At 41.0% G+C, this 14,115-nt stretch overlaps 1 pseudogene; it reads right to left on the reverse strand.

Annotated features, from left to right (window-relative positions):
• Positions 1 to 231: 231 nt before the first annotated feature.
• LOC128052105 (bile acid-CoA:amino acid N-acyltransferase-like) overlaps positions 232 to 14,115 on the reverse strand; it is a 29,650-nt pseudogene continuing 15,766 nt past the window's right edge.

Consider the following 14,115-nt stretch of genomic DNA (forward strand, 5'->3'; position numbering starts at 1 on the left):
GACCACCAGCAAAGTCCCATTAGCATATTTTCAAATATGAGAAAACTAAGCATATTTTAAAATTTATTTTATTTAAGTATAGTTGATTTACAATGTTGTGTTAAAAAGCATATTAATTTGGGTTTTAAGAAATCCATTGGTCAGCACCTGGTTCTACTGTTCCATGAAAATCAAGTGAAGGTCTGGTAAAGCATCCTATTCCTTCTCTATTTCTAGGAATATTTGCTCTTCTCAGAGATGACTAGTCACAACCAGAATAAGGTGTTTCCTGAGAAACCTCTGGATTTTCTCCCAAGAATGTTCATGTCTGCTGTGTGTAGGAAAAGGAATCTCCTCCTCGGTGCATGGAGAAGTGGAGATTAGAGATCCTGGAGGCAGAGCATTGGGTTTGGGGCTGGGGGGAGGCTGTATCAGGTGGCCTACTCCAAAGTAAGACAGCAGAGTCCAGTTGTTCCTCCCACGTCTCTTCAGATGTTCTGCGCTTGCGCTGCATATGCTTTCCCTACTGACATTCTTATCTTCTTCTCCCACAATGAAGAGAAAATGTCCCTGGGTCTTTTCAATGGGGAGAAAAGAAGTCTCACTGGCTTCAGCTCTAGTTTCCTCAAATATGTGCTATAACCTTACTAACCCTAAGGCACTGATGGATAGTAGAGGAGGAGAGAATGGCAAGGGCTGATTTATCTGATCATGATATATCTGTGGAATGTCAAGAGTAAAAGTTGGGCTCATTAATAAGCACGGTGGCTATGACTTCTTTTAGGTGAATAGCCATGGAGAAGCCAATCTCTGCTCCTTTCATATGGAGACTACCCCAATGCTTGCCCCAAGAACCTGTAAAAAAATTAATACAGAAACCTCAAGTAAATATTAATACAGCCTGGAGAGCAGTGGGAGGAGCTCTCATTTCTGCAACAATGGCAAAGCCCAACAGGTAGAAAAGCTCCTCTTTTTTCCAGCAAGGACTCAGTCAATGAAAAGTCCTGGGTTCTTTGCTCACTGTAAGCTCTCCCATCTTCCTTTTCCCCTCCAGGAAATCCTTCCCTTGCTGTGCAGGGACTTGCATGTGGTTCGCCATGGTTCTAGATCTCAGCTTGCAATTTCCGCTGATCCTGAATAACCTCATCTTTGCTGGAAAAGCATCTGGCACCCTATTTGTTTTAGGTCAACATTTGGTGGCCCATACAAGGACCAGAGAGCTTCCCTGGTGGCTCAGTGGTAAAGAATCTGCCTGCAATGCAAGAGACCTAGGTTCCGTCTCTGGGTCAGAAAGATCCCCTGGAGAAGGAAATGGCCATGTGGGAAATCCCATGGACAGAGGAGCCTGGCAGGCTACAGTCTACAGGAACACGACTTAGTGACTAATCCACCACCACAAGGACCAGAGGAAACCCCCAAAGACTCCCGGGCTAATGAGCAGAGAGGTGAGGTATCCACAGTTGCGCCCTTTATTGCTTATTCCTTCTCTCACTGACCCTGTACATCTTTCTCCTGATTCAAGCCTTTGTAGTCTGTGGACTAAAAATACTGTCTGCCACATCAGTAGAAAAAGGATGTGGTGGCCATTAAGCCATTAGCCACTACAGCCCCTCCTCTGACAGAGAACCCTGAGGGAACTCAGGATGGAAACAAACAGGATGCTGGTCCTAGATAGCTGATGTGTATATCAAAGGAATGATTTCAGTGAACCCAGATTCTTGTATCTTCCTATATGTAGAAAAGTACAAATTCATTAATTTGAGATGACTGGTTTTCTTTAATAAATAGTAATCTTTTGATCAGTAAAACCTGGTTTTTGTTGAAGAACTCTTATATATCCTGGCTTCTCCCTTACCTCTAGAGAGCAGTCCCTCAGAACTATCTGAGAAGCTGCCCCCTCAGCTTAAAGGTCCTCAGTTTGTCCACCAAATAAAACATAATTCTCAACTTTCAGGTTGTTTTCTTTCTTTTTTTTTTCAGTTGACCCCTCTTTGTACTTAAAGCTCTTCAGGTTGTATTAGGGATCTGTTTTTAGGTTTCACTCTTTCTGGTTAAAGCCTTGTTCTGTATGCAAGCACTCTTTTGGCAGTTCAGTCTTATTCTGAGATCACACTGCTTCAACTGAAATTGGCTGAGAAGCTGTCAGCCCAGTTCCTTCAGGTACAAGGGTTGTTTCACTGAAACTGAGTCACTTCACTGAAACGGAGCCATCAGCCTGTACCTTTGGAATGGGCGCGGTTTCATAGGAACTAGCTGGGAAGCCTTTGGCCTGGATCCTCCAGGACCAAGCTGTTCCCTCAGGACTGGTGGGTATTAGGCCTGCAGACAGTTTGAGCTGCAAGCTGTTAAAACTGAGCTGTTTAAGATATAAATTGTTTAAGCTGTTGGAAAATTATTCTTTTATTCTAGAGAAAAAGTCTCTGAGAGATGGTATCCTAGTTATCTATATATCTTGAGGGCACACACCCCCCCCCCCCGCCCACACACACACACACACACTGAGATTCTAGTCAATTTTGTGTTTAAAATCTTTATTTTTCCTCATGCTAATGGACTGACCTAACCAAAGGCAATTCAGAATATCAGTGGCCATTATGCGTAACTTTTGAAATTCCTAAATTTAATTTTCTTAAAACCAAACTGGAAAACAATAGTGCAAAAATCTTCAGAACTGAATGAAATGCCTATTTTGATTGGTATTTTGGGATGATGGCATAAATGTTAGATATTGTGTCCAGACAAGAAAATTAAAGCATAACATACTCCCTGTCAGAGCTGGGCCCTCCCTATGTGCAGTCTGCATCTGTATTATCCATTAACCAGAGTGCCTCAAGGCAGGAATGCCCAGTTGACTGTAAAAATTAACCTTTTCCCTTCTTCATATACCAGTAATGTTACTCCTTAAAAGATAACATTCCTTTCCTAATCCTGGAAGAGATCGTGGTGACCCATTGCTGGCTTTGTATAGTGCTTGTTGGGACTGTGTATCTCTGATGAATTTTACATAAAACATCAATGTGCCATTTTGATGTATGATCTTTTGTTTCAAGAATGTATGTAACTGGGCCTTTGACTTCTAAACAAGACCTCAAAAAGACTGTCTCCTGGGTTATAATCCTCCGGTTGGCTTCAGTAAAATTTTCTATTTCTCCTGAAGACCAACTGTTGATTAATTTTTCATCCACAGAGACTTCCCAACATTATCAGAAGTCTAAAACTGTCTTTCTGCAAAATAAGACTTTCACCAAGGCAAATGAACTATTTTCAAAAAATAAAATGATGCCTGAAACCTCAGGTTCTTCACTGACTTCTTTGTCTGAGCTCTGACTCTGATGGGGGCTTCCCAGGTGGCGCTAGTGGTAAAGAACCCGCTTGCCAATTCAGGAGATGTAAACACACAGGTTTGATCCCTGAGTTGGTAACAACCCCTGGAGAAGGGTACAGCAACCCTCTCCAGTATTCTTGCCTGGAGAATCCCATGGACAGAGGAGCGTGGCGGGCTATAGCCCATAGGGTCACAAAGAATCAGGCTTGACTAAAGTGATGTAGCATGCACAGAAGCTGCCTCTGATGCCATCTTGTCTCCCTCCCTTACCTCCTCATGCCCAGGCTCTGCCCTAGGCACCACCTTCCTTCTTTCCTTCGATGCCACCCACATTGCCTCTATACCCTCAATTTTTCTATACTAATTCTCTCAATTTTCTTTTTGCCTGAATCCCTCCCCACCTTTTCCCTCTAAACTTATCAAAGTTCAATTCAGTTCAGTCACTCAGTTGTGTTTGCAACCCCATGGACTGCAACATGCCAGGCCTTCCTGTCCATCACCGACTCCCGGAGCTTGCTCAAACTCATGTCCATCAAGTTGGTGAAGCCATCCAACCATCTCATCCTCTGTCGTCCCCTTCTCCTCCTGCCTTCAATCTTTCCCAGCATCAGTGTCTTTTCCAATGAGACAGGTCTTCACATCTGGTGGCCAAAGTATTGGAGTTTCAGCTTCAGCATCAGTCCATCCAATGAATATTCAGGACTGATTTCCTTTAGGATTGAATAGTTTGATCTCTTTGCTGGTCAAGGACCTGGTGTCTGGGAAGGGAAACATCTTCCAGGGTGGGTTAATATGGATGTCGTAAGAAGGGAGTCTTTTATTAAAGCTAGTCCCTTTAAAACTAATACTTCTGAGGATGCAGAACCTTCATTTATATTTCCTGAGCTAAAGCTGAACTGTGAGCCATAGTCAAAGATTTTCCCAAAATAACCGAAGATCCTCACAAATTTTGTGAAAAATTTAACATCGTTATTTAAACTTATCAATCTTATTTTTATAACTTACACCTGCTAGTTTCATATGCTTGTCAGTAAAGGACAAGCCCAGGATTAGATGAAAACCCCCAAATGGGAAAATCCTGAAATTTCCCTCTGATGGAGACAATTTTCAAACATTGAGGCATGTGGAAATACTTTTGGCTTATACACAGCAACCTGAACTTTGTGTAAATTAAAATAGCTTGTTATACACACACAGCACATCTGCTTTAACCATCAAGATAAAGAATGTGTGTTCTGAAGGTAAGGGGAAAGACTCCCTTCTTAGGACATCGATATTAACACTCCCTGGAAGATGGTTCCCTTCCCAGACATCAGGTCTTACTGTCTCACTCTATATTCACTAAATCTCTCTATTTTGGAAACTTGAAGGAATATACCCCTGTCATGTTTGATGTATGTTCTTTGTTCTGATAAAGTATATAGCTATGCTAAAAACCATTTTTCAACCAAGAAGTTTCTCAGAATAATCTGAGAGATTGTCTCCTGGGTTATAGTCCTCAGTTTGGCTCAAACAAAACTCTTTTCTATTCCTATTACGAGTAGTTTATTTATTATTTCCGTCAACACCTAAGATTACAACACAGAGACCAACCTACTAACTTATATGATCAAGTTTGAGCAAGTGCTAGGTGAGTTTTTCAAAGCCTGTTGATTGGAACAAAATTCAGACTTTTTACATGAAAACCTGATGAATCTGCTCATGACTATTACAATCAACTTCAGATTATTTTAAAAGAAAATTCTGATCTTTTAAAGGTTGATTCCACCCAGATAGCTTTTAACTTTGTGTTTATTGATGGACTAAACCAGAACATTTCCTTTCTAGTAAAAAGAACCAAGATGGAATGGGAAACTAGAATTTTCCACTCCAGAGTTTAGTTAATCTGGCAAACTCTCTCACACTCTAAATGAGTCACCAAAATGAAAGACCACCTAAATTCTTAAACTCCAGCAAATGACAGTCCCTAAATGAAAACCAAAACCCTCCTAGTTTTAAACACCATATGCCCTCTAGCCAGTCTTTTGAATGTTCTCCCAGTTCTCAATAATAGGGTTTGGAGGGGACTACAGGGGCTCTTTCCCACCTTCCCTCTTAATAGAATGGGAGAAACATTTCCTCAGATTGGGGATGGGTCTCTTCCTGTTCTAAGTAACACCAGAATCACAATCTTGGTGCTCAGCACCACTACTATAAAGCAGCCCCTGCCTCGGAGTACTAAAACAATTCAAATATGGGATCTCTAGTGAACCCCAAAGAGCTTCCTGTCTCTGAACCTATTCCCTTTTGTTTAGACCCTTTGAGAGATACACACCATTTTCTCCTTAGCTCCTCTGCCCTTATCCATTTATTAGGTTGAGACTTCTTAGCTAAGCATCATGCCAGAATTTCTTTATCCCAAAAAGGGAAAATAACTCTAGCATTTGACAGTAGTCGTGAAAGTAACCAATCACATAAATTAAATGACCCTTTGACATCTTTTCATTGCTTCAGCTCTGAGTCCTAGAGTTGATCCTCAAAACACTGATTATTTGTTCTGTTGAATTAGCTGCCACTTTCCTATGGACAAAAATCTGTAACTGACCCTGGCAAAATTTACAGCACAGCTCCCATCATGACTCAGATAGGTCTCTCAAAACCTCTTTCTGCAATTAATTAATACCTTTTAAGTAAAGAAGCCCTTAATGGAAGACTACAAGTCTTAAGACCTCACTATCCCTTGTACTAATCTTTCTAATATTTCTCCTTGAACTGTGAGAAAACCTAGGACCCAGGATGGATGTTCACCCAGAATCTCCAGGTAATAAACAACACATCCCTCGATGCCTTGTTGTTCCTAACTCTTATATGTTACTAATATCCACTGTCACTAGAAGTAAACTCTTTACCATAATTGATTTATGCAGTGCATTCTCTAGTACTCCAGTTGATGAAGCCAGCCATTAAATGTTGCCTTTATTTGGAAAGAAAAAGAATTCACCTGGACACTAATGCCTCAGGTTTCGCTAAGAGTCCTTATTTCTCAATTCCTGAAGGCTGATCTGAATGACAGAATGTGTGGATGATTTGCTTCTTTGCTCTTCTTCTCGAGCCTCCTCAGAGAAAGACAGCATACACTTGCTAAAGTATTAGCTTCAAAGGGACATAAAGCCACCAAAATTTCAAAGGAAAATTGCAGTTTGTCCAAACCCAGGTTGATATTTAGGGCATCTGATATCAGAACAGGGACTACACCTAGATCCAGATAGACTTTATAGTGTCCAGAGTTTCCCCAAACCCAAAACTAAACAGCATCTGTGACATTTTCTTGCGATAGTTGGTTATGTTCAAATTAGATTCCAAATTTCTCTCTTATGGCCAAATCTCTTTGTGTTTTATTCAAGAATAACAACCCCAGTACAATTTAAGAGGAAAAACCAGAGGACATAGGCCTTAAAAGAGAGCTTGATGAACTCACCTCCCTGGGGCATTCCAATGATCAGATTCCCTTTTACCTTTTTTGAAAAGGAAGGAGATGCCCTTGGGGTACTCACCCCAAAACACAAGGACCACCACTGACCCATAGGGTATTCTAGCCAGCAGCTGGATCCTGTGACATAGGGACACCAGCCTTGCCTTAGAGTGATTCAGTGCAGTTCAGTCACTCAGTCGTGTCCGACTCTCTGCGACCCCATGAACTGCAGCACTCCAGGCTTCCCTGTCCATTAATCACCAACTCCTGGAGTTTACACCAACTCACATCGATTGAGTCGGTGATGGCGCCAACCATCTCATTCTCTGTCATCACCTTCTCCTCCCGCTTTCAATCCTTTTCAGCATCAGGGTCTTTTCAAATGAGTCAGTTCTTCACATAGGTGGCCAAAGTATTGGAGTTTCAGCTTCAGCATTGGTCCTTCCAATGAATATTCAGGACTGATTTCCTTTAGGATGGACTGGTTGGATCTCTCTGCTGTCCAAGGGACTCTCAAGAGTCTTCTCCAACACTGTTATCAAAAGCATCAATTCTTCAGAACTTGGCCTTCTTTATAGTACAACTCTAACATCCATACATCACTACTGGAAAAACCATAGCTTTGACTAGACAGACCTTTGTTGGCAAAGTAATGTCTCTGTTTTTTAATATGCTGTCTAGGTTGGTCATAACTTTTCTCCCAAGGAGCAAGCAAGTTCTTTTAATTTCATGGCTGCAGTCACCATCTGCAGTGATTTTGGAGCCCCCCAAAATAAAGTCTGCCACTGTTTCCATTGTTTCCCCATCTATTTGCCATGAAGTGATGGGATCAGATGCCATGATCTTAGTTTTCTGAATGTTGAGTTTTAAGCCAACTTTTTCACTCTCCTTTTTCACTTTCATCAAGAGACTTTAGCTCTTCTTTGCTTTCTGCCATAAGGGTGGTGTTATCCGCATATTGATATTTCTCCTGGAAATCTTGATTCCAGCTTGTGTTTCATCCAGTCCAACATTTCTCATGATGTACTCTGCATATAAGTTAAATAAGCAGGGTGACAATATACAGTCTTGATGTACTCCTTTCCTGATTTGGAACCAGTCGGTTGTTCCATATCTACTTCTAACTGTTGCTTCTTGACCTGCATATAGATTTCTCAGGAGGCAGGTCAGGTGGTCTGGTATTCCCATCTTTTGAATAATTTTTCAGAGTTTGTTTTGACCCACACTGTCAAAGGCTTTGGCATAGTCAATAAAGCAGAAGCAGATGTTTTCCTGGAACTCTCTTGCTTTTTTGATGATCCAACAGATGGAGGCAATTTGATCTCTGATTCTTCAGCCTTTTCTAAATCCAGCTTGAACATCTGGAAGTTTACGGTTCATGTACTGTTGAAGCCTGGCTTTGAGAATTTTGAGCATTACTTTGCTGGCATGTGAGATGAGTGTAATTGTGCAGTAGTTTGAACATTCTTTAGCATTGCCTTTCTTTGGGATTGGAATGAAAACTGACATTTTCCAGTCCTGTGGCCACTGCTGAGTTTTCTAAATTTGCTGGCATATTGAGTGCAGCACTTTCACAGCATCATCTTTCAGGATTTGAAATAGCTCCACTGGAATTCCATCACTTCCACTAGGTTTGTTTGTAGTGATGCTTCCTAAGACCTACTTGACTTCACATTCCAGAATGTCTGGCTCTAGGTGAGTGATCATACCATTGTGATTATCTGGGTTGTGAAGATCTTTTTTGGATAGTTCTTCTGTGTATTCTTGCCAACTCTTCTTAGTATCTTCTGCTTCTGTTAGGTCCAAACCATTTTTGTCCTTTATTTTGCCCATCTTTGCATGAAATGTTCCCTTGGTATCTCTAATTTTCATGAAGAGGTCTCTAGTCTTTCCCTTTCTATTGTTTTCCCTTTCTATTTCATTGCACTGACCATTGAGAAAGGCTTTCTTATCTCTCCTTGCTATTCTTTGGAACTCTGCATTCAAATGGGTATGTCTTTTCTTTTCTCCTTTGCTTTTCACTTCTCTCCTTTTCATAGCTATTTGTAAGGTCTCCTCAGACAACCATTTTGCCTTTTTGCATTTCTTTTCCTTGGGGATGGTCTTGATCACTGCTTCCTGTACAATGTCATGAACCTCTGTCCATAGTTCATCAGGCATTCTGTCTATCAGATCTAATCCCTTGAATCTATTTCTCACTTCCACTGTATAATCCTAAGGGACTTGATTTAGGTCATACCTGAATGGTCTAGTGGTTTTCCCTACTTTCTTCAATTTAAGTCTGAATTTGGCAATAAGGGGTTCACGATCTGTGCCACAGTCAGCTCCTGGTCTTGTTTTTGTTGACTGTATAGAGCTTCTCCATCTTTGTCTGCAAAGAATATAATCAATCTGATTTTGGTGTTGACCATCTGGTGATGTCCATGTGCAGAGTTTTCTCTTGTGTTGTTGAAAGAGGGTGTTTGCTATGACAAACATTCTCTTGGCAAAACTCTATTAGCCTTTGCCCTGCTTCATTCTGTATTCCAAGGCCAAATTTGCATGTTACTCCAGGTATTTCTTGATTTCCTACTTTTGCATTCCAGTCCCCTATAATGAAAAAAACATGTTTTGGGGGTGTTAGTTCTAGAAGGTCTTGTAGGTCTTCATAGAACCATTCAACTTCAGCTTCTTCAGCTTACTGGTTTGTACATAGACATGGATTACTGTGATATTGAATGGTTTGCCTTGGAAACTCTGTCATTTTTGAGATTGCATCAAGTACTGCATTTCACACTGTTTTGTTGACTATGATGACTACTCCATTTCTTCTAAGGGATTCTTGCCCACAGTAGTAGATATAATGGTCATCTGAGTAAGTACACCCATTCCAGTCCATTTTAGTTCGCTGATTCCTAGAATGTCAACGTTTACTCTTGCCATCTCCCGTTTGACCACTTCCAGTTTGCCTTGATTCATGAACCTAACATTCCAGGTTCCTATTCAATATTGTGCATTACAGCATCGGACTTTACTTCCATCACCAGTCATATCCACAACTCAGTGTTGGTTTTGCTTTGGCTCTGTCTCTTCATTCTTTCTGGAGTTATTTCTCCACTGATCTCCACTAGCATATTGGGCACGTACTGACCTGGGGAGTTCATCTTTCAGTGTCCTCCTATCCTTTTGCCTTTTCATTTGTTTATGGGATTCTCAAGGCAAGAATACTGAAGTGGTTTGCCGTTTCCTTCTCCAGTGGACTACATTTTGTCAGAACTCTTCACCATGACCCATCCATCTTGGGTGGTCCTATATGGCATGGTTCATAGTTTCATTGAGTTAGACAAGGCTGTGGTCCATGTGATCAGATTGGTTAGTTTTCTGTGATTGTGGTTTTCAGTCTGTCTGCCCTCTGATAGAGAAGGATAAGAGGCTTATGGAAGCTTCCTGATGGGACAGACTGATTGAGGGGGAAACTGGGTGGGGCCATGCTCAGTAAATCTTTAATCCAATTTTCTGTTGATGGACAGAGCTGCTCTTTCATTAGGCCTCTGCTCTTTCAGTTAAGACCACTGAGAAAATCGTCATGGAATCCCCTTTAACTGTTTTTGTACTTTATGCATTAGAAGCTTTCCTGAATTTTCATCACTCTCAACATTTCTCAGTCAGCCACCTCACCCCCGTGAACTGTTTCTGTTAATTGTTCCTCACATAACTCTTCCACATTGTATTAAGCTCAACCCTGCTGTTCTTCACCTCTCCATCACTGAAGAAGTCCCTTTTGACAGCTTAACATGGAGCGATCACCTCCTGACTGGTCCTGATGATCTACAGGCAAATCCTCTGAGTAATACTGACCTCTCATGGTTCACTCTCGTGGTCCTCATATAAAAAGTGCTGTGCTGGGTAAGCTACTTCAACTCTTTTTGGTGTTAAGGCAGCATCTTTACATATGGCTACTTTAGCCCAAGAGGCTGAATTATACACTATTAGTGGGTTTGTACTTTAGCCAATGGCAAAACTGGCAACATTTATACTGATAGCAGATGTGCTTTTGGAGAAGCTCATGATTTTGGAACATTTTAGAAGACCTGGCTTCCATACTTCCAACCACAACAAAAATTTAAATGGCTTCATTGTTTAGGAATTTTTGCCTGCTGCCTTAGCTATTATTAAGATTCTGTGAACATTCTAAGTCTTACTCTCTGAAAGCTAAGGAAATCACCTTGTGATATTTACATACACGCACATATACACAAAAACCAGTCTTAAAGCAACCAGCAGTAGCTAAAACTTTGTTATGGTCCAAAGTTTTATTTCCCTAAATGATAACTTCAGAAAACTTGTTAGAGAAGCCCAACAATTGACCTCAGAAAAGGAAAAACAAGATTGGAAATTCAACAATTGTTGGTTTGATAAAAAGAGAAAGCTCTGGTTTAGACCAAATGACAACCCATCCTACCAGAGACTCTAAAATCCCCACTCCTCACCACTGTAAATGCATTAAACTGCTGATCTACTGACAAAATGACAGCATTCACATTTGTGGGAAAATATTAACCAAGCCACAAAAAAATACACACCTCGCTTGTCCCATCTGTCCAAAACACAACCTATGGAAACCTAGTCATACTGCTCCCAGACATTATTAACTATCTAATGGACAATTCAAAGTCTGGCAAATGGCTTTCATATAACTTTTTGCACCTCATGGATATAAGTATGTTTTAGTCATTGTCTGTATATTTTCACACTGGACTGTGGCCTTCCCTTACAGATGGTCTACTGCCTCTTCTGTGGCTAACATCCTTCCAGAAAAGATTGTCCTTACCTTATCCCCACTTGAACTTCATAGTGATCAAGGAACCTATTTTACTGGCCAGGTGCTTTGGTAAGTCTGTACTGTTTGGCTGGTTTTATACATTTTATTGTACTTTCTGCCCTCAATCCTTTGACTTAGTTGAACATACTAGTGGCATTATTAAGACTCAAGTAGCAAAATTAGTGAAAACCCTGTAAGCACTTTGACCAAAAACGTTGTCATTTGTCCTTCTAAATCTCAGGTACATACCTTTTGGAACCCATAAACTCTTACTCTAGTCAAAGAACACTTAATGAATTTGGCTTCTGCTTCTTTTGACCCACAGCCAATAAAAGAAGAGATATTCTAATATTGCAAAGGCCTAATTGCTTCTGGGCTTTCCTGGTGGCTCAGATAGCAAAGAATATGACTCCAGTGTAGGAGACCTGAGTTCAACCCCGAAAGGTTGTTGTGGAACTATAAAAGATGCTGGGATTCTTGGCCTCCAGGAGAGAGGAATTCAGTCCAGGGCCAGTGACAAGGCTTGATCGCTCAGAGCTTTTGGGCAATAAAGTTTTATTAAAGCATAAAAGAGATAGAGACAGCTTCTGACATAGATTTCAGAAGCGGGCAGAAAGAGTGCCCCCCTGCAAGTCTTTAGCCAGATGTTATATAGCTACTAGCAGGCTGCTAATTAGAGAAAGGGAATTCTCAAAACTCAAAGACTGGTACCAGGCCCTCACCCACAACATGCATTTTGAGACAACATTGGCACAAGGTGAGCTGTCCTGGGCCATAAAATGATTGACATGAATCTTGAAGAAAGGCAGATTTCCAAGTAAATATATAGTTTCATTAACATAGATTAGGAGAACAATGTATGGGTAAAACATACTGGTTTGTTGAGCCCCTATTGGTTCTGAGTCTTAAGTGGAATTGACTTGGAAAAAGACAGAGTCTAGGGTAAATACATAGTTCTTTAACATAGCTTAAGAAAAACATTTCCATAAGAAAAACTCACTGGTTAGCTCAAGGTTTGATAAAAGTTGAGGTGGAACCAGGTGTCATTATGGCAGCACAGAATTTTAAGAGAAACCTCCTTTTAATTTTGTATACAGAAGGGAAAAAGAGTGACACTGGTAGTTTGTTTCCTCCTGCCACTTAAGAAAGAGACATCTCAATCCCTAGGTTGGGACTATCCCCTGGAGAAAGAACTGTCAACCCACTCCAATATTCTTGCCTGGAGAATCCCATGGACAGAGGAGCCCGGCAGGCTAGATAGAGTCCATAGGGTCACAAAGAGTCAGATACGACTGAGCAACTAACTCACACAAATTGCTTCTATTAATAATAATCATATTTTGGTAGAGTAACCTTTTCACAGTGTCTTCTTAGGACACAAGGATTTTATGATTCACATTCTCCAACCTGGAGATTTCATCTATTGAAAAAGACCCTTCCAGAAAAAAGCTCTCTTCAGCCTCACAGGAAGGCCCTTGTGCACCAAACTCCAAGGAAGAGACTCTTGAATATGCATGACACATATAAAGAAAGTATCAAACCCTGACTAGACCTGCATATCATCTAGTGACCTGAAAGTAAAAATTTCCCAGAACTGAAGCAGATGATATCTGATGAGACAGCTTTCCCAAGATATTCAGACTAGACCTATTGGAAGTTTGCTAACTTTTTTTCAGTCAGTTCAGTCACTCAGTTGTGTCCGACTCTCTGCGACCCCATGAACTACCACACACCAGTCTTCCCTGCCCATCACCAACTCCTGGAGCTTACTGAAACTCATGTCCATCGACTAGGCCATCCAACCATCTTATCCTCTGTCATCCTCTTCTCCTCCTGCCTTCAATCTTTCCCAGCATCAGGGTCTTTTCCAATGAGTCAGTTCTTCACATCAGATGGCCAAAGTATTGGAGTTTCAGCTTCAGTATCAGTTCTTCCAATGAATATTCAGGACTGATTTCCTTTAGGATTGACCGGTTGGATCTCCTTGCAATCTAAGGAACTCTCTTTCTATGTTTTTGCTTTGTTTGGCTGTGCTGTGCTGTGCTCTATGCGGGATCTTAGTTCTCCTACCAGAGATCAAACTCATTGCCCATGGCAGTGGAAGGGCAGAGTCTTAACTGGATCATGAGGGGAGTCCCTGGAAGTTTGTCAACTTTTGGTGATGACATAATGCTTTAGATGATCTCGATAACATATGAATTTTAGATGAAAATGCTAGATAGTTGTCCCTCCTTGTTACTTGCATGGGACCTCAACTGGTTTCCAATCTATACACCTGCCCTCCAATGTGAGACATTACACCCAGGAAAGGTTCGTCTTGGCACTGAAGAACAAGTGGCTGCTGAAACTAGAAAACCTGACACTTGATCAGTGATACTTTCAGAGAAAGATCTTGATCTAAATTGGGAAATGCAAAAAATTAATAAACAAGAAACTTCAATTAAGTAAAATTGGGAGACCAGAAAGGGGAGCTCTCATACCCAGAGTCCAGCTGGAGAAAGACTCCTTTCTTGGCCAGGATTCAGCTAATGAAAAGCCACAGAGTCTTGTTTACTATAG

Source organism: Budorcas taxicolor, chromosome 8, assembly GCF_023091745.1.
Source record: "Budorcas taxicolor isolate Tak-1 chromosome 8, Takin1.1, whole genome shotgun sequence".
NCBI lineage: Eukaryota > Metazoa > Chordata > Mammalia > Artiodactyla > Bovidae > Budorcas > Budorcas taxicolor.